The sequence below is a fragment of the Camelus bactrianus genome, chromosome 21, assembly GCF_048773025.1.
Source record: "Camelus bactrianus isolate YW-2024 breed Bactrian camel chromosome 21, ASM4877302v1, whole genome shotgun sequence".
NCBI classification, from domain to species: Eukaryota; Metazoa; Chordata; class Mammalia; order Artiodactyla; family Camelidae; genus Camelus; species Camelus bactrianus.
Genome location: NC_133559.1, coordinates 23227607 through 23250387, shown reverse-complemented (window position 1 = coordinate 23250387; position 22781 = coordinate 23227607). Strand labels below are relative to the sequence as shown.

The 22781-nt window shown below is 44.4% G+C and overlaps 1 protein-coding gene across 1 annotated transcript in view; it reads right to left on the bottom strand.

The window, feature by feature from the left end:
• The window catches only part of PAPPA2 (pappalysin 2), a 248965-nt gene that overhangs the window by 15886 nt on the left and 210298 nt on the right, over window positions 1-22781 (bottom strand). The gene's annotated exons all lie outside the window — the stretch shown is intronic.

The window sequence follows — 22781 nt, the reverse complement described above, 5'->3', positions numbered from 1 at the left end:
GTATCATCTAGGATATTTAACTTCAAAACATACATTGTGAGCCTGGCATGGGGCTAGTTGCTGGGATCCTGGGACATCTATTCAACACATACTCAGTGGGTGTCCTATGGACGAGGTGTGACAAAGTGTTTGCCTCAAGGAAGCTTTGGTGGCATCAGCACCAAATTAGGCAGAATCTGAACAGCATCTGAGACAACAGGGGAAAAAAAAAATCACAGGCCAATGGAAGATTATTTGCCAAAGTAATTAGTGGCACCAGTAAGAGCTCTGGAAATTCAGAATGGGAAAGGGGCAGGGACATTTCAGAGACTTTATGAAATAAATGAGATTAGACTCAATCTTTGAGGATGGATAGGATTTGGACAGAGAAGTAGGGGGAAAAAATCCCAGCAGGAGGGCAAAGAGAAGCCAAGATTTCAAATGGAAAAAGAGAAGTTATATATGTGATTTTCTGCCTCGAGTTATTGATGGCCCAAGTTTGGGACTAGGTCCAAATCTGTCTAGAGGAAACTGGTCCTTATCCCGGAAGACAATGGGAAGCAATTGAAGTTTTTGTTGTTTTTTTTTTTGTTTTATTTTATTTTATTTAAGCAGAGGAAGAATATGGTAAAAGTTGTGCTTCCAAGGTTGGCTCTGGGACAGTGTAGGGCATGTTCAGGAGAGAACTGGAGGGATCCAAAGCAGGTAGAAGGTGATCTCAAGCAGATTTGGACTGAGAAGAACAGAGCTGTCTGGTCATAATCCGGAATGGGAAAGAGCAGAAGGGAGGGGTCTTGTGAAGGAAAATTGTCAGGACTTGGCAAATGGTCGTATTTGGGCAGATGACTGATGGAGATGAAGGTTTGTGACATTTTAACTGCTCAAACTACTCACGCTAAGCTTCTCTCAAAAAATTATCTCATTGAAAAAGCAGCTAGAAAGAATCCTCACTAAATCTAAGGGCTGAGTCACAGGAAACAGAACCCGATCAGTCAGCAAACCCTGCTCTACCTCCCAGTGAGACGCTCCACACATTTGCCTTTTCTATCTAAACACAGGTGTCTCCTGCCCAGTTTCTGCTAGGGTTTCCCCCACAACTTGGACATGACTAGTTTATCACCCCCAGCAGTAGCCAGGCCCACTTGAGTTAAGGAATGGCAGGAGGGAGGTGGCATGTTTATTCTAGAATATTTTCTCGCCAATAGCCTTGTTTCCTTTAGCCCCCAGTCTAATTTTCAGTCTGCGTGTCTACGAGCAGCTCCGTTTGTGTGGCTGATTGCTGTGGTTCTCATCCTCAACCTGTCACGCCATCCTGGGTTGTCAGCCTGGCTGTTCTGTGCTCTGTTAATTGGTCCATCCATCCAGTCTCACTTTCGCCCATATGGAACCTATTCTCTGTGCAAGCGTCTTGTTTACATTCCCTTTATCTACGGGACGCTTGTCTGTGTATCTTATTCACTCATCCACTGATCGGCTGCATCTGTTCCACAACATGTTCTCCGGTCTCACTTCCTTGGTCTCTGATCCGTGCTAAGCAGCGTTCCTGGGCCCGCCTCCTCTTCCTCCTCTTCCTCTGGATGAAAGCTTGCAAAGCCCCGGGAGGTGTCCGGCACCCCATGTTCACCTTTTCATTGAGTTTTCTTAAAATCCTACATTTCTAGTTAGCGTACTCTTTATGTGCTTACTTGTTTTTAATCTTCCTACCAGTTTAAGAACAGAAACCCTGGAATCAGCGGCCTCGGCTCATTTACCAGATTCACATTTGCTGCCTCTGGGGCTTTAGAAAGGTACCTGAATCCCCAGCTCCTCAGTTTTCTCATCAGTAAAGCAAGACTGATAATAATGGTAATAATTCCTCACAGTACGCACCGGCGTACAACAAAGACCTGATAATGTTATTAAGCATACCACGGAACCAGGAGTCAATTTTCTGTTTGTTTCCTGAGCGCAATGAGCCTGGATACTCAGGGTACAACTGTTTCCCTGTCTGTGAAGGTAAAGAACAGCCCTCCCAGAGGTGGCTTCCAGGTAACCTGGTCATCCTTCGCTCTTAACTGTGACCAGTAATCCCAGGGATCCTCCCATTAACCTTGCCCAAGCCCGGGGACAGAATGACCACACATATATAATACAGCCTTAAGGCAGGCAAAACGCATATGCAAAGCCATCGGAGATACCAGTCATCCCCCTTAGGGTCTGCTGTTGATAGCTGAGTGATAGCAGCAATGCTGCATCAAAATTTGTCTTTAATCCCCTGGTATCCTTTTTTCCCCATCATAGTCCCCTCCACGCTCAACTCTGCTCCCTCTGACAACCCCTATAATCAGTGTATCCATCCCTACCACAGTATCAGCATAGTTTCCTATCCCTCTGGAAAGCAGCTGACATGCAAAGGGATCGATGACAAATGTGTATCGGCAATTAAATAAAAGGTGAACTATTAAGGCAAAAATGACTTTAATTGTGGAAAGATTGGGACTTTGTGAGCTACGCAGCAAATACAAATATTTGGGGGAGAAGCAGGAGCATGAATGCATCCCCAAAATTGTACAGTTGAGGGAGCCACCTATTAAACAAAATTGGGAAACCCAATTCTACTTACCAAGACATTTTTGAGGGGGGAGGTTGTAGCTCAGTGGTAGAGTGGGTACTTAGCACACACAAGGTCCTGGCTTCAACCCCTAGTACCATCATTAAAAATATATATAAATTTGAAAAAAAACCTGATCACCCCCCCTACTCCAAAAAAAAACCAAAAAACAAACCCCGCCCCCCAAAAACAGGCTGGGGTGAAGGGAGCATGAGCAAAACACCTCCTGTTATGGACTGAATTTTATTCCCTCAAAAAGCTTACGCTGAAGCCCCAACTCCCAATGTGATGGAGGTGGGCCTCTGGGAGGTGATTAGGTTTAGATGATATCATGAGGGCAGAGCCCTCATAATGGGATTAATATCCTTATAAGAAGAGACATCAGAACTTTCTCTCTCTCTCTCTCTCCCTCTGCCATGACGAGAAGGTGGCCGTCTGCACACCAGGAAGACAGCCCTCACCAGGACACTGAATCAGCCAGCACCTTGATCTGGGACCTACCAGCCTTCAGATCTGTGAGAAGTAATCTGTTGTTTAAGCCACCCCGTCTATGTGTTTTTTAATAACAGCCCTAGCAGACTAACATTGAAGACTCACCCAGTGAATTTATTAATTTAGCTATTTTTACTGATTTGTCAACCTATAGAATTCCCAGAGATCTTGTCTGAAAACACAGAGCATGAAAAGGAGGTAAGAGGAGGACAGATGGGAAGCGGCTGTCAGAGGGAACTCAGAGAAGAAGCTCATTGGCTTCTGCTAGTCAGTAACGAGGCAATTCTGGGTGGGTCTGGCCCTCAGGCTGGGCATGCAGGGCATGAAACCAGGGCAGGTGAGTACAACCAATAAGCCAGGCAGGCTGCAGGCACTCTAATTTAGCTACAGTGTCATCAGGGTCATAAGTGGTTCCATGGCCAGAGACCATTCCCAGCAGACATGCACCAGCATTGCGGACATGCACCACCAAGTTTCATATTTCTCACATTAGGAAGACTTCAGTTGAATCTAATCTCATTTTTAATTAGTCCTCACATCGCCTGGTGAGGCAGATTAATATGATTACCCATATTCCACTGATGGGGAAAATGAGACACAGGGCCATGCCTCAAGGTCACTTGGGGAATGAGCAATAGAGTTGAAAATTAAACTTAAGCATTTTAAACTTTCAAACTAGCACACAAGGGAAAGGACAGCAGGGAGTTGATTTCAACTCCATTTGTTCAGGATCTTTCACATCTGGATAATGCATATTCAATTTACTACTGAGTTTCTCTAATTAAAAAATAAAGTACTCATTCTAGTTCTGAACCCCAGTATTCTGTCTTCAATACATAAGGAATTTGCCAAGTATTATGTGCCAGGAGCAGCCAAAGAAGATAATAAAATGAGCATCACTTAGCCAAATGTGATTATGCATTGGCTAGTTATGGAATGTTCAATATTATACTAGAATGTGGGAGGTGGGCATAAACACAGAAGAATTAAACATGCCCCCCTGACTTCTAGAACCTGATCTAACTGGTCTAAGTGAACATTCAAAGTAGGTACACCAACACAAAGACAAATGGCACATGCCTCCAACCACATAGGTAGGAACCAGGTTTTTCTTTGTTACCCAAAGTAGATTTTCAAGCATTATGTGTTGATAAGTTGTTGGCCGAGCTTATCTCAGATCAAACTGAGATATTATTAGTGTGAGAGGCAAGCTCATAGTATCATCATCCACCTCCCCTCCTTCAATCCTGTTAATGTCATCTTCAACTTCTCTCTTGTCATCTATCACACCTAACATCCAAATGTTCACCATTCTACTGCAGAAATAGTTTTGTATTCAGCATCTTTTCTCTCTTCTCTGTCTACTCCCTCAGTTCAGTGAGGTGGTTGTTACATTTCGGATGATAGAGGATAAGGTTTTGACTTCCATGGTCCAAAATTGCCACTATGACTTTCTTCCTAAAATATAAATCCTATCATCTTTTCTCTGTGACAGAGATGTTTAATGCTCACCTGATATCTGTGTGTTTTCCTGAATTTCCCTGACTCACTTGTAGTGGGCTTGAGGCCATGTGGCCATGTTCTGGTAAATGGAAGGCAAACAGAAGTGATGTATTACTTCTTATACAAGGGACTCAAGAGTTATTAGCATGGCAGGAACATTAGGTTGTACATCAGAAACTGACATATTGTAACTGACTAACTTCAATAAAAAAAGTTATGGGCCTCTATCTATATTTCTTTTCTGCCTTTTTGGAGGAAACCATGGGGACTACATTTTGAGAGGACAGGGGAGCAAGATGGAAGAGATGAATGGGTGCTCTAGAGAGTTACACCGGACTTCATTGGAATGAGAAATAAACCCTTGACATGTTAAATCACTGAGATTTCAGGGTTAATTTGTGACCACACAGGATATTAGCCTATCTTGATTAATTCATTTTATATTCTATTTATAAACCTTCAGTGGATCAACACTGGCTGCAGGATAAGGTCCAAACTCCCTAGCTTCACACGCAAAAGCCTGAGTGATCTACCTCTAAGTTACCTCTTTCATCTCAAATCATTCCATGCTTCCTTATATCCCCCAAGACCAGCTTCACTGAGCAGACTAATAAGATTTTCTGTGCTATGCCACTGGTATTTTGGGGTTGTTTGTTATATGGCATGATTGTGGCAACATTTAAATAATACAGAGATCAATATTTGGTATTAGAAGTGGGGTGCTGCCATAACAGAAATCTAAAATGTGTGGCATTGGTTGCAGAATGGTGCATCAGGAAGCAAAGGAACTGCTACAGGAAGCTAGAAAAATGAATGACCTCATCATGTAGTGGGAAAAATAATCATTAAATGTTTCCTGTAGTTGTGAGGAAAGTCATAATGTTAACTGTTACCACTTTTGGTCAGAAAATTTACATACTAGCCTACTGGCTTTGGGTAAGGAGGATTTAAAGAAAACTATTCCTAGGATGAGTTAGTGGTAACTATCTTCATCTGATAAGGTACTGCACGAAGAGATGAGCTCAGGAAAGCTGCCAGCAGAATTGATAGGTGACATAGTGTACTAAAATGTCCAGGACTTTCAGTAAAAAAACAAAGCTGTTTCTCATCTCCAACAAGCAAAAGATACAACCCTGCATAATGCTTCGTGCTAGAAAGGCCCTCTAAGACAGAAGTTGAGACCTAACCTCAGGCAAAGACCAAATCAAGGCGTGGACCACTACACCACTTGATAAGACTTTTACTTGGATTAACGTGGCACCTAGGAAATCCTTGCAGCTGAAAAAAGTGACTCACAGAAGAGACTAAGGACTTTATCCCAGAGAGGGCTCATAAGCTCAGAATACCTATAATTAAATCTATAGAGAGCGGCACATCTTGTAAAGACATGTGACAATAGCTCTTGGAATATGGTTTGACTGAAATTAGATATATGCAAAACCAAAAACGTTTGTAACAGTTCAATTTCCAAGAGGACCACCAGCTTGTGTTCAATGAGACTTACTGTTAGAGAACATAAGATTTTTGGATCCCCTGTATTCTAACAGGAGAAAGCAGGCTGAGAAAGCTACTGAGCTTTCAAGAGGGAGATTTCTCCAGTGCTCTCTTCTTGTGACCCAATAGGATAATAGAAAAAGAAGGACTTCTAAGAGAGCAGAGCCAAGAGCCATGAAGAAAAATGGACTTGGGACCTATTTCCAGGGAATAATCAAAAGCTATTAAACAAGAAGCACTCCTTATTCTCAGAGTAACATTTTTTGCCACTTTTCTCAAAGGGATTTCAGAATTGTTGTGGACCAGTGGCTGTCACGTGCCTTTCATTATTCTCCTTGAAAGGGGATGTTTATTGTAGTCATCTGGTTTCTACTCTACCTTGTCCATGAAGTATGTGGAAGGCAGAGAACAAGTGATTTTAATACATCAGGCTCCAGATTAAGAGAAGCTATATTGTAAACAGACGTAAATCATGACATTGTAGATTATAAGCCTGATGCTATGACTGGATAAGATGTTCAGAGTATCTTGGGGTAAGGTGGGGTGAATTTGAATATAACAAACGTCTGTGACCAAAAAGACCCACTGGCAGATGTTATTATATGTCCACAGTTCCTTTTAGTCTCTCTTCCTTTGCCACGAGTTAACTATCAGCAGAGTATAATTCCCCTTCCAACTAATTTTAAAGGTAGCCATGTGATTTGCTTTGACCAATGGAACATAAGTGTAACATACGCTACATTTGACCAGAAGTTTTGAATGACCTGGCATGTCTTTGCTGGCTTTTTTGTCCCCATGCTATCTACCATGAGAAGAACATATCGGACCCTGAAATCCTGAAGTCTGGGTCCTTGAGTCAGAGTCAGGTGGAGTACACCTTAATCCAACTCCAAACCTAAGGCAGAACCACTTAAATCAACTGGCAGGTGCCTGAGCGAGAAATAAATTTTGTTATTACACTACATTGATATTTGGGGATCATTTGTTATGCAGTATTATTACCAAAAAACTTGATGACTGCATCACGCCATTTCCTTTCACATTTTTGCCTTTCCATACGTCCCTGTCTGTCCTTTAAAATTCACCTCAAGTGGCTGCCCCTCTAGAAGATCTTCTCCACATGACTGGGACACATTATTTGCTTTATCCTCTGTGCTCCCATATGACTTTGTTTGTATCTTTGTATTACGACTTACTGGGTGGCAATTTTATCTTTGACCTCTTGCATACACTGTGTTGGAAATTCCTTATTTATGTTTGTAATCTTGACACACAGTAGACACGCAGAAAACGTTACTTCAAGTGACAAAATGAATAAAGGAGCTTGAAGGAGTGATCACAGTTTCGTAGCAATGGTGTAAGTTGGGAGAGGAGGCTATGTCACTTGTGCAAATCCTAGCCATTGGGGGGAGCAGCAAGCTTTTAGATTGAGAAACGGTATGAGGCTCACACAAAAAAAGCTGGATGAATTTGGTTTTTTTCATGTGTTGGAATTCAGAGCCCTAGACTCTCCAGCTAAGCTTGGAGAGGTGGGAAGGTGCTTCCCATGCATGAAGTGTTATACATTCCTGGGTTGGAACATGTTTTCTTTGGGAGTTGTGGTTTCTTTCTTTTTCTCTCTTCTTTCCTTTTTATTTTTTTTTTCCAGCTCTGGAAGCATCTCATGTTTGCAATAACAATAACAACAACAAAAATATGAGGCTGGCCCAGTATGAATCAGGAGACAATTTGTACACGCAGTGGGTGTAGGGGGTGGGAAAAGGGGGTGGGAGGCAGAGGGAGGGGAGAAGAAAGGAAAAAACACAGTTGCCAGGAGCTTAACAGAAGAAAATGCCACGCACGCCACGTGGCTGGCACGGTGGGCAGCGACATCTGCTCTCGATAAGGCCCCCCGGTGTGCGCGGCTGTGTGTGCACGTGTGTGTGCATGTGCGTGTGTGTGTGTGTGTAAGGCAACACCCAGGCTCCGTGCTTCAGGAAGCCTGCTCGTGGCTCCAGCCTCACTCGTCTGAAATGCTGCCCTCCGTGGCGGCCTCTCACCGTGAGTTAGATCTGCAGCCAACTTATCCTTGCGAAGTATGTTGCAGGCTAGATGGGCTGCGGAAAACAAGCCGGAGGAAAGCCACAAGGGCCTCCTGACCCATCTGAGTCTTTTTCCTGCCAAGTCCTCATTACTGATCTTAAATAGCAAGGAAAACAATGTATACGGCTGAAGAGGCGGTGGGCAATCTGCTGGGGAGGGGGAGAGAGGCCTACGGAACATCGGGGGGCTTGAAACAAGGGAAGGCAGCGAGTCTGTGTTCAAACTAGGTGCGTGGTCTGGGGTTTTTCTGTTTTGCTTTTATTTTTTAATTTATTATTATTTTTTTTTTGGTTCGGTTAAGCATTTAAAGGCTCGTTTTCTCTCTTACTCTTGTTACTGTTTAATGAAATAGAGGAAAAATAAGGTGGAGGGTTCGCAGCCTCTCTGGATGACAGGCATCCTCTTAAGGGGAGTGTCTGAAGGAAGCTCACCCCAAGCTGTTGGGCTGAAGCTGGGACGCCGCTGGCAAGACTCGGGTCTGAGCTGTTGTTAGCTCCTTCATCAAGGTGCCGATGCCCGGTTTGAGTGCCTACATCCGGGGAGACAGTCAAAGAGACACAAAAACCAGCTCAAAGCTGTGGGCCTGAAAAGAATCAGACTGAGCTGAAAGGAGGCACGTGGAGGCTCTGTTAATTAATCCTTATCAATCTTGCTGCAGCTTTCTGTGCACGCCTTTCCACAGATGTTTAGTTCCCTTAGGAGGGACCTGCAGTGGCAGCGGGTAAGGTGTGTCACCTGCACTGATGCCACACTCAGCCTGGCCTGGCCTCATGCAGGGATGAGAATAATGATGATAATGCCATACGCACATGTAGTATGTTAGTGTCAACAAATGCTTTCATAAACACCATCTCATCTGAGAGCCAAAAGGGCATTAGAAGTCAATGGTGGGAGACAGCAAGTTCCCGTAGGAGTTAAATGACTTTGATTGAGGTCACACAACGAAGGAGAAGAAAGGCAACACGTGGACCCAGGCTCTCTCTCCTCAGGGCACAAACAGCCTTCAAAGTGCTGGCGGGAACCTAAAGTCCACCGCTCATGCCCACAGCCCCGGAGCCCCGGACAGGGCTGTGCTAACTGTAGATGTAACAAAATGGCATCGGGTACAAAAGACTCCGAAAGGAGTCAGAAAGCTCAGGGTCTCCTGGCAACTTTTTCACCCTTGACAGATTAGCAAAGTTTTCCTTTTCCTCCTAGTAATCAAGCTGCTTCTGAAGATCATGACCTCGCTGCCCACCCTCTCCCTACTCTGTGGCTACCCTCGAATGCCTGCCTCAGTGACTCACTCAAGACAGCCTGATCTAAACCACCATCCGAAGGACTTGAGATTTACCAGTGAATAAAATAAATCAAAAGCCCTGCCCTGTAGCACTTGCATCCCAGTGGGGAAAACAGACATTAAGTATAACAAAGAAGTCATTGTTTAGTGAATTTGAAAGGAACCTTCCTATACAAAGAGGAGGGCAGGTAAGGGAGCGTCTAGGTCTGGGGATGGGCAGGGGGTGAGCGAGGAAGGCTAGCTACAATTTTCAATCGAATGGTCAGAGAAGGAGCATTTGGAGGGCAGTGGAAGCCAGAGGAAGGACTGTGGCTTTTACTCTGAGTCAACTGAGAAATCCTTGGAAGGCTTTAGCAGAGGAGTGCTTGGATTTAACTTATGGTTTAACAGGCTCCTTCGGCTGCTCTGTTGAGAATAAACAGCGGTGAGGCAGGGATAGGAGCGAGAGCAGGAGGGAGGCTCATGCAGGAGTCAGTCGGGTGGCAGATGATAACAGCTCAAGCCAGGGTGGCAGCAGCTGAGATGGTCGAAAGGGACTGGACTGTGGATGTATTTTAAAGGTAGAGCTCGTGGGATTACCTGATGAATGGGATCGGGAGGGTGAGAGAAAGAGAGGAATCAAGATGACACCAAGGATTTTTGTTCTGAGCAACTGGAAGGATGAAGTTGCCATCAATTGAGAGGGGAAAGTCTGCACAGAGAAATGAGAAGCTGTTGTATATGAAATCCTTAGATTCTCAAATTCTATTTGCTACTCAACAAACTTTGTCATTAGTCATTGCTACTTCCTTCCCACCTGACTCAGGGCCAGGAGTATTTGTCATCCATTCTATCCCCTCTTTACCCTGGGGGTCCAGACTCTCAATAAGATTATTACCCACAGATAGAAATATCTTCAACCCTTCATCATAGCAAAAGTCTTTCCATGAACACCGTTTTCCTCTTAAACTACTGTTCATCTCACTCCTTGGACTGGCCAACTTTTGGAAACAACATTTTTTATTTGCTGCCTCTACTTTCTTATCTGTCTCTCAATCTACCACCTTCTCCCGTCCACACTGCTGCCACGGAGTCAGGGATTACAGTAAGTGCTTAAATCATAAGCCTCATTGTCTCTTGACAATACGCAACTTGTCTGCCTGCTCTGTAGCATTTAACACTATTTACCATCTCTTTCCACTTCAGCGTCTCCTCTCCCGTGGTTTTCCTAACATCAGCCTCTCCTGCAGTTGTACTTTTTGAATCTCTCTCTCTGTCTCCTTGACTAGCCTCACTTCCTCTGTTCTTCCCTTACATTACCTCCCTCCTCCCAGGTCTGTTTTTTTTCACCTCTCTCCATTCACGTTCCTTGTGTGATCTCATCCACTCACCTACCTCTAATTATCATGTTTTCCTCATTTCTCAACATAAGTCACCAAATGAGACTGTGTCCCTGAACTCTAGACTTTTTATTTCCAGCTCCACTCCACTCACTCAGTTTAAAGCCAAGCCCACGATCTTCTCCTACAAGCCTGCTTCTTTTTCCTCACAGAGGTGAAAGGCATCCACTATCCATCGAAGCATCGGGACGTTCGATTCAGATCTTTATCTTCCCCACTGGACAGGATTCTATAATTGACTTTATATCTTAAAAGAAAAACCCTCCATGGTTACTTCCTTCCATCCCTACCTGGCGGGGCCAAGTCTGCGCTCTCACCATCTGTCTCTTGAGATGCAGACGCTGTCTCCTAACCATTCTGCTTCCCACCTGTCTCTTCTCCAAAGGCTTTATCTTCCACAAGGTATCACATCTGGTCCTGCAGTTTCCCCGTGATGCTTCCCAGTGCCTTCAGAATAAAGCTCATAGCCCAAGCATGGCGGAGTTCAAGCCGCTTCCTCATCTGGCCCGAGCCTCTCTAGCCTCACCTGCGGTCTCCACGTGCCACACCCTCTAGTGGTTCTCCCCAGATCCCCTGTCCCTTGTGCTCATATCATCCTCTCTCCCCACAGGGCTTTCCACCAGTGGAACCGTGACATCCTTTAAGGCCCCACCTGAGTGCCACTTTGCCCTGAAATCGTCCCCAAACTGTTCATCCCTCACCCAGCTCCTGCTGCTCTGTAAGCAAACACGGTCACTTTCTTTTCTCTGCTTCCACAGCACACTGAACACGCCCTCCCCAAGTCGGAGTGGATTCCCAGGACACAGGAGCTTTGTCTTGTGTCCCTTCATGTCTTAAACTATACGTAGACAGTAAATGTATATTCTGTGAATAAGTGCTTCTTTGTCTAAAACTCACACTTTCAGGAACTAAACGCCTTGAAGAGATTTCTGCTTGGCTCTCGGTTAAAACAAGAAGTTAGGAGAGACGACAGAGGGGAAAAGCAACGAAACAGGGAGGAGTGTCAGCTGCCTCTGCTTTCTTCTGTATAGGCAAGAACTCTGCCGGAGGCGGTAGTTAGTAGTAAGGATATAAGCAACGCATGCTTACTGCGTCCCAGGCTGGTGCTGGTCAAACACGTGAACTGGATTTGTTTTCGTATCTGCTCCCTCTAGAAGCCCCACGGAAATGGGAATAAAGAAGGTATGAAATCGCAAGAGCAAAGAGAACAGGTGACGCTGTGACAGCCAACAGAGAGCTCGACATTTAGGAAAATGGAAGATGCACGGATGAGCAGTGACAGAGCTCCAGGTACCTCTGCAGGCAGAAGTACAGATGCGCGCGTGTGTGTGTGAGCGATAGCGTCAGAGAGCTCAGGCTCCATCGTCTGTATTAGGAAGCCAGTAAATAATGCCCTCACTGAAAAAAATCAAGATTGGCAGTAGAAGCACTATTAAGCAGATACGTGTATACAGACACATGTAGACAGAGATATTTATGGATGTAACTTCCAGATGAAATAAAAGTAGTGAAAAGAAGAAGAAGCAAAAAGAGACATGAAGGAGTTGTCTCTGCCAAGAGAGGCTGAGGTTAGACAGGGAGGGGCAGGCACTGCCCGTCTTCTGGACAAACCCAGAGATGCTAACTGGCTTTTTAAACTAGGGCCATGTACTACTTTTATAGAATTAAAATTAAGTTTAAAGAATATTACACTAAAACATGGCTAATAAGGGCCGAGCTGGGGTTACACCCATGATTCGGGGGTTGAAATGTGTATCCTTGCTGCTACGTACTCAATCTAGTAATGTGATTTTTACAGGCGAGTAATATTTCAATTGTCTGCAAGCCTGGGCTAGAAATGAAGACTCAAAAGAACAGAAAAATAAGGAAAAGCACTGGGTAAATCAATAAAGGGTGTGGTGGGAGGAGGAAAAAGGGAAAACCCATATCATAAAGGGCATTAACCGAGGAGAGAGTGACCCACCCAGGAGGCCGGGGAAGACGAAGCAGCAAAATGCAGCCCGTTAGAAAGCCCACCGGGATGTCCCAGCTTGGCTCCTCCGGAGTCTCAGACAAGCAGAAATTCTCATGAATGTTGTTAATCTAGATGAGGTTTTACAATTTGCATGGTTGTGCTTTGAATGTTTCACTTTTCTAAAAACGCAAGGGGAAAAGAAATAACAATGGTTTTAGCTTTCAAAATGAAAAACCTAGTCCTAATTAACATTTGGAGTCTGATTTTCAGAGATTCCAGCTGGAGGAGCTAAAGTGGAGCCCTGAACCGAATGGGACTCTGGACAAGCCTAAAGACATGCCCAGATTTCCAGCCTGGTGCAGAGATTGCACAAAACTGGCGCTGAAATTCACAAACAAATCTCGAGGGGACTGGAATTTGGCAGCCGGTGAGGCCTGGAAGACAGCTCTAACTTAAGCTAATTTTCATTTCTTCTCTGGATTTTTAGCATGTCTAACACATATTTAGATTTAGATTTGCGAGGACCTCCACGACCCCCACCAGAAGCGGTGTAGCTGTCATTATTGGCTGCTAGGCCATTATCATTTCCTCCCTAATTAACTCCTTTTCACCCATAGATACTAAAGAACTTGGCAAGAATGTAAAGGAGAAGTAAGTCCATATGATCTGTCCTCTGAGAAGCAAGGGAAGGAATGATTATTATATCTGATTTGTAAACAGCTAAAGTATGGCCAAGAGAAATTTAACTGCTGGCTGTTATTCAAATGACAAAATATAAACGAAAAGGAAACAGGAAAGTGCAGCAACTTTGGAATCACACAGTGCCCAAAGTGATAAAGCCGGGGTGAGACGTTTGGTTTTCCGAATACAGGTATCCTAAATAAGATACATTTTTCTCTTTTTAATAAGGAATTTAATAAAGACATACTTAGGTGAGAGCTTTCCGGAAAGATCAGTAACTATTCCATCTGGTCACACTTCCAAGTTCAAATCTTGGGCATTTATTAAAAGTCACTTGTGATTATGTAGTGATGAAAAAAGCATTACCAAAGCATAGTAATGGAGAAAATTCTTGCAGATAGAGATGCAGAAAAGTTTGAGGAAAGATGACTAAAAAGGTTTCACTATGAGGCTGAGTGAAATTATATGTTTTTATACATGACATCTTGCCCTGAAAAACCAGTGGACAAAACCCTAATCGACAAAAGAGCCTTCCTCCAAAAGGATGCATCACGCAGAGGCAGGTAATAATCACTGTTCCTTGTATCGTCACATGCAGGCTGACCTGGGACCCTCTCCCACCCCCACCTCTGATCATCACATTCAGACCTGCAGGCTGGCATTCTGCGCCCCGGTGCGAAGCGCAGCTCCTAAAACAGGACCTGCAAGTCAGGCTCTAGCTCCTCTCTATATCTTCTGGGCTCAAAGTCTGGGAAAGACCACAAAAAAAAAAAAGGTGCAATAAAAACTCGATTTCCATGCTATCATTTCCACCTCAAGAGTTACATACCAGCCACTGCATCCTAGACGTAGAGTTGTGAACCCGGGCAGTGCCCATGCATGTCCCAGACAGAACAAACAGGGTTGCCATCTGGAATATAAATAATAAAACGGAGGCAAAGGGAGGTCCAAGACAACACAGAAGAAAGAATCCAAGGAATGAGGGGAGCAGATGGAATGAATTAATGATGGAAGCACTGTTATTACCAACCACTAAATGTGTAAAAACAATGCAACTGCCCACCTACATTAAAGTAAATGCATTCGCTCTGCTGAAGCTAAATTTGCCCCCAAAGCATCCTCACCCCCATCCTTCCACTCCCAACTCCTTCCTACTCAAATTCCTGTCAAGGTAGTACTCACGTAGGCATGACACTTAAAAATGGGTCTACTGGTCGCTTTAAGAAAACACAAATACATTTACACCTAAATCCACAGAGTGCTAGATTTACAGGGAAAGAGCAAACTGACCCATCTGTGTCTGAGACATCAGAAAATGCTCAACCACTTCAGAGAGAAGACAAAACATAGCCCTTTAAAATGCTCCAAAGACTAGTCTGCCTTTCAACACTTCCCTTCATGACCTTGTATAAAGTCTAACACTTTTAGGATATTCTCATACAGATTTACTTTAAAGAGTTCATTCAGTTTTTTAAGCCCATTATTTTCTGATTTGTTGTTGCTGGGGGTGGTGACTATTAACTCTTCTCTGTATAAAATGTTTACTCCATGAACATATTGGCTACATTAATCGTTAGCCTTCTCTTCTTAGGCTTAAAAATCCCAATTCTTTTGATTTTTTTCCCCCCAGAAATATTACTATTAAGTTTTTGATATTATTCTTGTTCCCAGCAACATATTCTGTGTTTTCTAAAGGCCGTGGAAGCTGGACCCAAAGAGAAAACAGGACCAGATCAAGAGTGAGAAAACGAGTCGGTTAACTACTCTGATTTCCTGCTGGTCCCACGTGTACTTATTGGCATGTCGCTTGCCGTTTTAAGAACTGAGTCAGGCAGCTGCTTACTCACGATTAAACATCATTTAAAAATTTTTTAATTATAATTTTAAAACAATTCAGTCTTTTCTGACTTACAAGAATTTCAGTATTACCGCCATCTGCCAGATATTTTTACCTCTATCCTTGATCTTTCTTAATGTTATTCTATTTCAGGTGATTTCTTCATTTATTCAAGAAGATTGGTAGGTCGATCGTTTTCTCCCAAGATGTGACCTGGGTGCTACTGCATACAATTATCAGCAAGTGGATTAATTCATCCACGCCCAGTGTCTTTCAAAGTGCAGTTGAGGACCAGCTACATTAGAAGGACCTGGAGTATTTCTTTAAAAAGCAAATTCTTGGGTTTCACATAAGATTTGATAAGTAAAAATTGGAAGGGAGGGGCAGAACCTAAGAATCTACATATTTAAAATAAGCATCCCATGTACTTCTTAAGCACATTTAAAAACAAGAACAAAAACTACCAGCCCAGTCCATTGCCCCCAGGAAATGAGTGAAGACAAGGTGTGGTCAGAACAAGTCTTGAGTTTTCCACTGGATGGTTCACCTCAGTTCACCACAATCTACAGTAATGAGGCAACATGTGGTCAACCCCTTATGAGACAGGTAGGAAGGGGGCAGGGCACATCCATTAAAGGGATGACACAGCAATTAGCACCAAAATGGTGGAAAAGTCAACTCTCAATAGACCCTGAGGCCCAAGATGATGAGACTTTTGATATCCACTAGACCTTAAGCTCCATTATACACTCATGGTAATATACCAGCATGGTGAATGACACGCCCACAGGTGCCATGACAGTTCCCAGGCTAGCCATAAAAGGTCAAAAAGTGGCCCAATTCCTGGGGATCCCTGCCCCTTCCCCAAAGTAGTTAGAATAATCCTTCTACTTATTAGCATATGAAATTACCAAGCATTTAAAAACTAACAGCACTGCATCTCAGGGCTTCTCTCTCTTGCTTTCTGGGATGGCCTGCACTCCATCTATGGAGTGTGTATTTAATTTTACTCTAACCCCTCCCCTCTCCCCCCTCCCCCCTCAGTGCCCCCTTGCCTCGTGGCCTCTCTGACCTTCTGAGACGGCCTACACTCAGTCTAGAGTGTTCATCCCTCTGAACAAATCCACTTTTATTCAAACTGTGGCTCGCTCTTGAATTAGGGGCTTATCATTTGGACTAGAATGACACATCATCTAAATTTAAGTGATTTCTCCTTTATCTCTTTGACCAATCATTCTGTCTTTAATAAAGGAGACATCAATAACGGAGCGCATGCTCCTTATAAACACTGGGCTTAGAGTTTTCCTAGAACTTTTCCTAGTAGAAAAACCAAGCTTGCAGGCGTATAGCCTTTACTGTGCAACTCCCTTTCTTTTAAAATGGTATATCCTACATATTCCTTCCAGAATTCTGTAAGCTCCTCATTCCTTCAAGAACATCAGAATGATTAGACAGGGACTCCAAAGTGTCTTATTAAGCAATCCTTTACCAGATCTTCCTCCAGATCAGCATGGCTTTTCACTCTCTCAATGTATATGCACCTCTACATGTAATGCCTGCTACAGTCTTCTGAGAATAAATAGTGGGGAAAAGCATTAATTTTCCTTCGAGCAACAGAAGTCACCAAGCATTACAGATAAATGAGACTCAATTAACACTGATCACACACAGTTAATGTTTATTGAACATTCATACGATAGGTGCTTGCATGTCCTTTATCATGTTCCGATTCTCACATCTACCCTATCTTAGTCTGAGTCCTCGCTCGCTAGCCAGTACCAGGATGGAAGCAGCAAAACCAAAAGCAGAACTGGCCTTGGACTGAAGCCAAGGAAGGACAGAGCCAACAGATTTCCAAAATGCAGCTCATCCCAGTGAGTAAGAAATCAAGGCCACAAATCTGAACAGGGAGCCTTTAAGAGAAGGACCCATAGGGAAAATCAAGATCAAAAATCCATGGAGAAGGCAGAAATCTCCAGAAACCAAAGAGGTTTGGAGTTATTATTCCTGAAAAATCATCATGACTCACATTCTATTGAAGAATGACCTCTCTGAGGGCCCCAAACTACACCCCGCTGGGTGCATCTCCATAGGTCTCTGAATCAGGTATCTGACCCATAAATTTAAAAACTAAATTGTATCCATTTAATTTTGAAGCTGAGAAAATTTAAGTTTTCAGAAAAGTTAACTGACTTGTCCGAGGATGTACTAAGGGATGGAACTGAGGTCCAAGCCGGCCTCCAGACCCCAGACAGCCTCCCTTCAGCCTCCCTCTCCCACTGCTGCCCTCACTGCATCTCTTGAAAGGCTTTCTGATTCTATGCATGACAGAGCTGTAATCTCTTCCTTCTCTTTCTGTTCCTTTCCTACCTTTACTTCCACTGTGCTGCTCCTCGGAAGACTGAGTCAATCATTCTCAATTTAAGACTCTCAAAGTCAAAGGTCTACCCTTCAGCTCTCTCTCCCTGCCTCTCCAGAGGTAGGAGCAGGTGTCGCTGACGAATTAGGCCTGTGTTTTTCAAAGGACTAAAACACACCCTACCACTCAGAAGCTCACAGACTATTGGAAGGATGGACCTACATATAGTCTTTAAAAAATGTGTAAGTGAGATGACAGTCATTTACAAGGGTATGTAAAAGAATTATATAAGAGACGGCGGCATGTCTAGAGAGACTTACTTGAAATTCTCCCAAAAATCTTTAAAAGTTTTCTAAGTTTTGTTCGAATTCTCAAGAACATCAATTAACCACGTCCACCTGCAGCATATAATAAATACTCAGAAAGATATAAACTGGATGTAAGCGAACTGTTTCTTGATTCTTAATATACTTATTGTTTCATAAGACCTTGTCCCTACACAGAGATGCATGTCATTCCTTAGGCCCTATCACTACAAATATGTCATTTGGAAACTCATACAACACTTTAACATCAGTTAGTTCCTTTGATTCTCACAGGGAGTTTTGCGAGGAAGCCAGACAGATACTACACATAGCTCTCAAGGGTAGACTCAGAACTTGAACCCAGTTCTTCTGACATCACCCTGCCTCTGTCCTCCTCCACAGCTCCCTCTTTTGAAAAAGAAAGAGCACAGCTCAACAAAAACCTGCAAAAGGCTGAAGACAGAATATGAGAACCTGTCATCCAGAATGAAGGCTGCTGGGAAGCGTGACAAACTCACGAGAGGTGCGTGCGCACGGGAAAAAGCAGAGCCAAAGTGTAGGTCAGTGGGCACTCGGTTTTAATCATCCTGCGGGAAGGAAATTAGTCATTTCTATCCGAAAGGAGGCTTCAGTGTGGTCTTTATTTCCACCTGCATTCTCGAGACAACGAGATGTTCTTAGTTTAAGTGGAAACTAGGACTGTAGATTTTGTTAGAATTAATAAATATGATTTTTTATGAAAGAGGAAGGACGGAAGAAGGAAGGAAAAAAGGGAGGATAACACTTCTATGATCTGACTGTATCATGCGTTCATGGATGGAGGGAACATTCACTTCAATTATTACCCCACAAAATGAGGAAAACCCTCTCTCTCTCGCGCGCCCTCTTTCTTTCTCCATGATGGGCTTTATTGACAAGCATTTGGCAGAATAAGTATTTGTTTTGTACACTGTTCGTGTGCTTGTCTATAAATTTAATGGGCACAGGTCTGGGATTAGGGAGGACAATGAGACCAAGACAATAGCCCAGATGAGAGATGGCGAGGCCCCAGCAAGGGGGTACCAGGAGGAATGAGTAGAAGGCCTCATATGGTGATCTGGTGACGGCTGACCTGGTGACTGGCTGGATTCAGCAGCTGTCTCCAAGTGATCTGTGAATTATGGATCTCAGTGGGTCTCCTGTTTCCCTTTCTTCTCCTGTTTTCCCTTTTCTCATCTCCAGAGTTTGCATCTAACCCCGCTGAGGTCAACCAGCAGCTCTGCCCCTGCTTTCTGCTTCATTCATTCAGAAAGAATTCACAAAGTAGCTAATAGTTCACAACATATGCCACCGCCCGATCAGCATCTCTTACGGACCAGGCTCAGCACGATGCTTACACGTGTTATGTCCATTATCGAGTTAATCCATCATCACAACTCCTTAAAGTGGCTGTGTGGCCCCCACTTCCCAGTACAGATTAAGACACCAAGCTCACCCCACTCAATTAACCCAAGGTTTGAATCTACATTTGTTTAACTTCAAAACCTTTCCACCAACCAAATTACCACTCCCCACCCATTGGCAACCTAGAAACAGAAAGCACAAGGAGCTTGGAGGTCAAGAAGGCTAAACACAAGAGACAACTAGAAAAATGGAATTTAACGTACGAACACGTTTGGATTGCAGATACGTGGTCAACATGTGTCCTCGAGACAATGAGAGCATAAGTGACAATGAGAAGATGGCATTATTTACGTGAGATTTTAAACTTATTTTTTATTTTTTTGCTTTCCCCCCTCAGGTTATATTTTATTTTATTTTTTGTTATTTATTTATTTAGCTTTTTTTAAAAAATTTACAATGTTGTATTAGTTTCTGGTGTAATTTCTGTGAGAGGCAGAGAGTAGGGCAGAACTGAAGGCTAAGTCTCTGCGGCCAAGAGGATACGACACAAACAGAGATGCAGAAGTGACACAATGGGAGGCATGGACTGGGACCCGGAGGGGATGGATTCGCTGCCGTGGGTGCTTTGAGAGAAATAAAGAGTGAGGGGCTTCACTCTCACGAGGCTGACTGTCTTAAGGGGACATCTTAGAATTAAATTTGGTATTGGAATGCAAAACAAGAAAACCCGTTTTACACACTGGGGCACAAAGTATCAAATTTGAGCTCAGATTTCTGGGCCGCACGTTTTGAAACGTCCTCTTGCCCACCTAGCCCTCTTTGGTTTATCTTGCCTCCGGGTCTGTTTTCCTTCCGTCTGTCTGACGCTCTTCGGTTCGCCCTAATATATTTAGCTGACTTTTTCCAGTGAAGAATCCAGTGTCTGCCAAGTTGCCCCTAGAACATGCCAGTTTCAGCCTCCCTTGTCCTTTCTCTCTCGTCCTCGCCCTCCCTCTCTGGCTTTCTTATGACTTACTCCTTCAGAGTTGTTTCTCCTTCTCCCCATGTGCCTCCCTGTCCAACTTCCCTTCCTTTTCTACAGGTGGTGATTCTTTTTTTCTTTGATTCTTCCTTCTAGCCTGTTAAGTGGATTTACTCCCCCCACGTCCTAGTCTTGGCTGGGAAACCAGGAGCAAAATCGTGTCCTGTAAACTCGTCCTACCCAGACAGTCTCGGGAAATACTGTAAAATAATCGGAATGTAAATCACGTTGGCTAGAATTATTCCTAGACCAAGAAAGCTTCCGATGAGGGACCCCTAGGCTAGGAGTCTTCCGGTCTGTGCCCATGGAGGCCTGAGTGGTGGTTCCCCAAGTTTAGCAGCCTTCAGAATCACCTGGAAGCCTTGTTACAACACATACAGCTGGGCCCCACACCCAGCATCTCTGATTCAGTTAGTCTGGGGTGGGGCCTGAGGATGTGCGTTTTTCACAGCTTCCCAGGTGATGCCAACTGTGCTGGTCCAGGGGCCACGCTTTGAGAACCCCTGAAGTGGGAGCACCGACAGCGGTGTGGTGGTCAAGCCTCAGCTGTGTGTGATAGCAGTTGGGCAGGGGGGGTCACAAGAGGGAATGCAGTTTTGTTTCTTGTCACATCGCAAAGGGGCTGGGAAGGGATCCAGAGGATGTGCTGGGGTGCAGTGTGGAGGGAGGACAAAAGGGGAAAGCTCTGTGTTGTAACCTTCTGGGAAACACCGAAGCCAGCTCCAAGCCCTGTCCTCCACCCTTCCTCCTGCGCTCATGCATGGAAGTGGCAGAAGGGAATTCTCAGGGTCCTTTTGATCTCTTCCCAGTTCCCAAGTCGTCTGTCTGTTTATCTCCCTCCTTCCCTGGCCTCCTCTTCCCTCTTCTTACCCCCTGCCCAGCAGATGAGTCACTTTCCGCCGTCCTCCCCACCCCACTGCCATCTGTTTTTCTAATGATGGCAGAAGATGAGCTGTTTTGTTGGCCCACTCTGTAACAAAGCACACTCCATGCTAGCATTTTTCCTGATGCGCTCTCAGAACTCTATTTTACTGGTGTCATTTCCCCACCCAGTTTTCCCTTTGTCTCCAACCCCACCCTTTCCCCTTCTTTGGCCTCATGGAGATTCCAGTTTCCCAGAATTCGATCAAGAGGAACGGAGATAGAGAAGAATCAGTCGAGGGACTAACAGGCATGTGGGCCGGGTGTGTGGGGCGGGGGGAGGGAGCTGCAAGTCAATGGCAGTTAAACAGCTCCCTCCAGTGCACAAGGCACAGCCCGAATTAGCCAAGCCTTGCTGCTAAGTGGCTTAATGACTTCCAGTGAGAGATCTGTATGACAAAGCCTGTTGTGATTGAGACGAGAGTATTTGTATTTGTTACCAGCTATTCCCAGGGTGAGAGGGCTTGAATGGTGTGTGTGTGTGTGTGTGTGTGTGTGTGTGTAATATCCCCCAGCTCAGGATGCCTGGGCCATCCTCCCTCAGCTAGGCTCTGCCTCAACTTGACTCTTTCTTGCAACAACTCCTGTTAATTTAGTTAAGGCCCTCACCGTTCCCTAAGTCCCCCACTGGGAGAGGAATCGACCTTGTGAGTTTCTACCTTGGCTCCATCAGCCAAAGGAGAAGTAAATGAAGAAGTAAATGAAGGAGTAGAAAACTCCCAAGAGGGCGACTGAGCTGTTCAGGCCTGTACTTCCAGCTAAACTGATCTTACGACTAACACGCTCCCTCCCTGCGCGTCGTTTCTTAGAATAACTTAGCCTTTGACCCTAGAGGTCTTGAAAGAAGGTCGTGGAGTGAACCTCAAGAAAATGGGCAGACCCTCCTGAATTCCCCCATCACAACAGCAGGTTCTTATCGAGATGAAAGGAATGCAGCCCCTGCTCACACCTTGATTGCTATCACCCTCCTGTTCCCATTTTCCTATAAGACAGCGGGACCCTTCCCCCAAGGCAGGCTCACGGTCTTGAAGGCATCAGCCTGCAGTGACTCCCTTTGCCTGGCAAAGGAATAAAGCTGTTCTTTTCTATCCTCCCAAAACTCTGCCTCCAACACTCAATTCGGCTGTCGGGGTACAGGCGTTGGCTTTTCGGTAACATAAACAGGATTCCTTGAGGTAGTAAGGGTCTAGTTTGAGCTAATCAACAATGGACGACAGGTCCTCCTCAGAGGTTGAAAACAGATGCCCAAGTGATGCAGGCAGCTGATGTCCATGAGAGAAGCCCAGGAGGCAAGAAGCTAAAGGTGTTGGTCTGTGCTGAACTGGTCCTCCGAGTTGTAGCTGCCACTCAGAGCCAGCTAATTGTTGCCATGGTTGCCACATATTCTTGTTTCTCAAGAGAAAAATCTTTGCACCGTGAGTTTCATATTTATTTGGCATATGTGTCTATGTGTATGTGTATAATGTTACACAAACACATATGAATGTTATGTGAAAATCCCAATTTTTAAGCGTTAGCAACC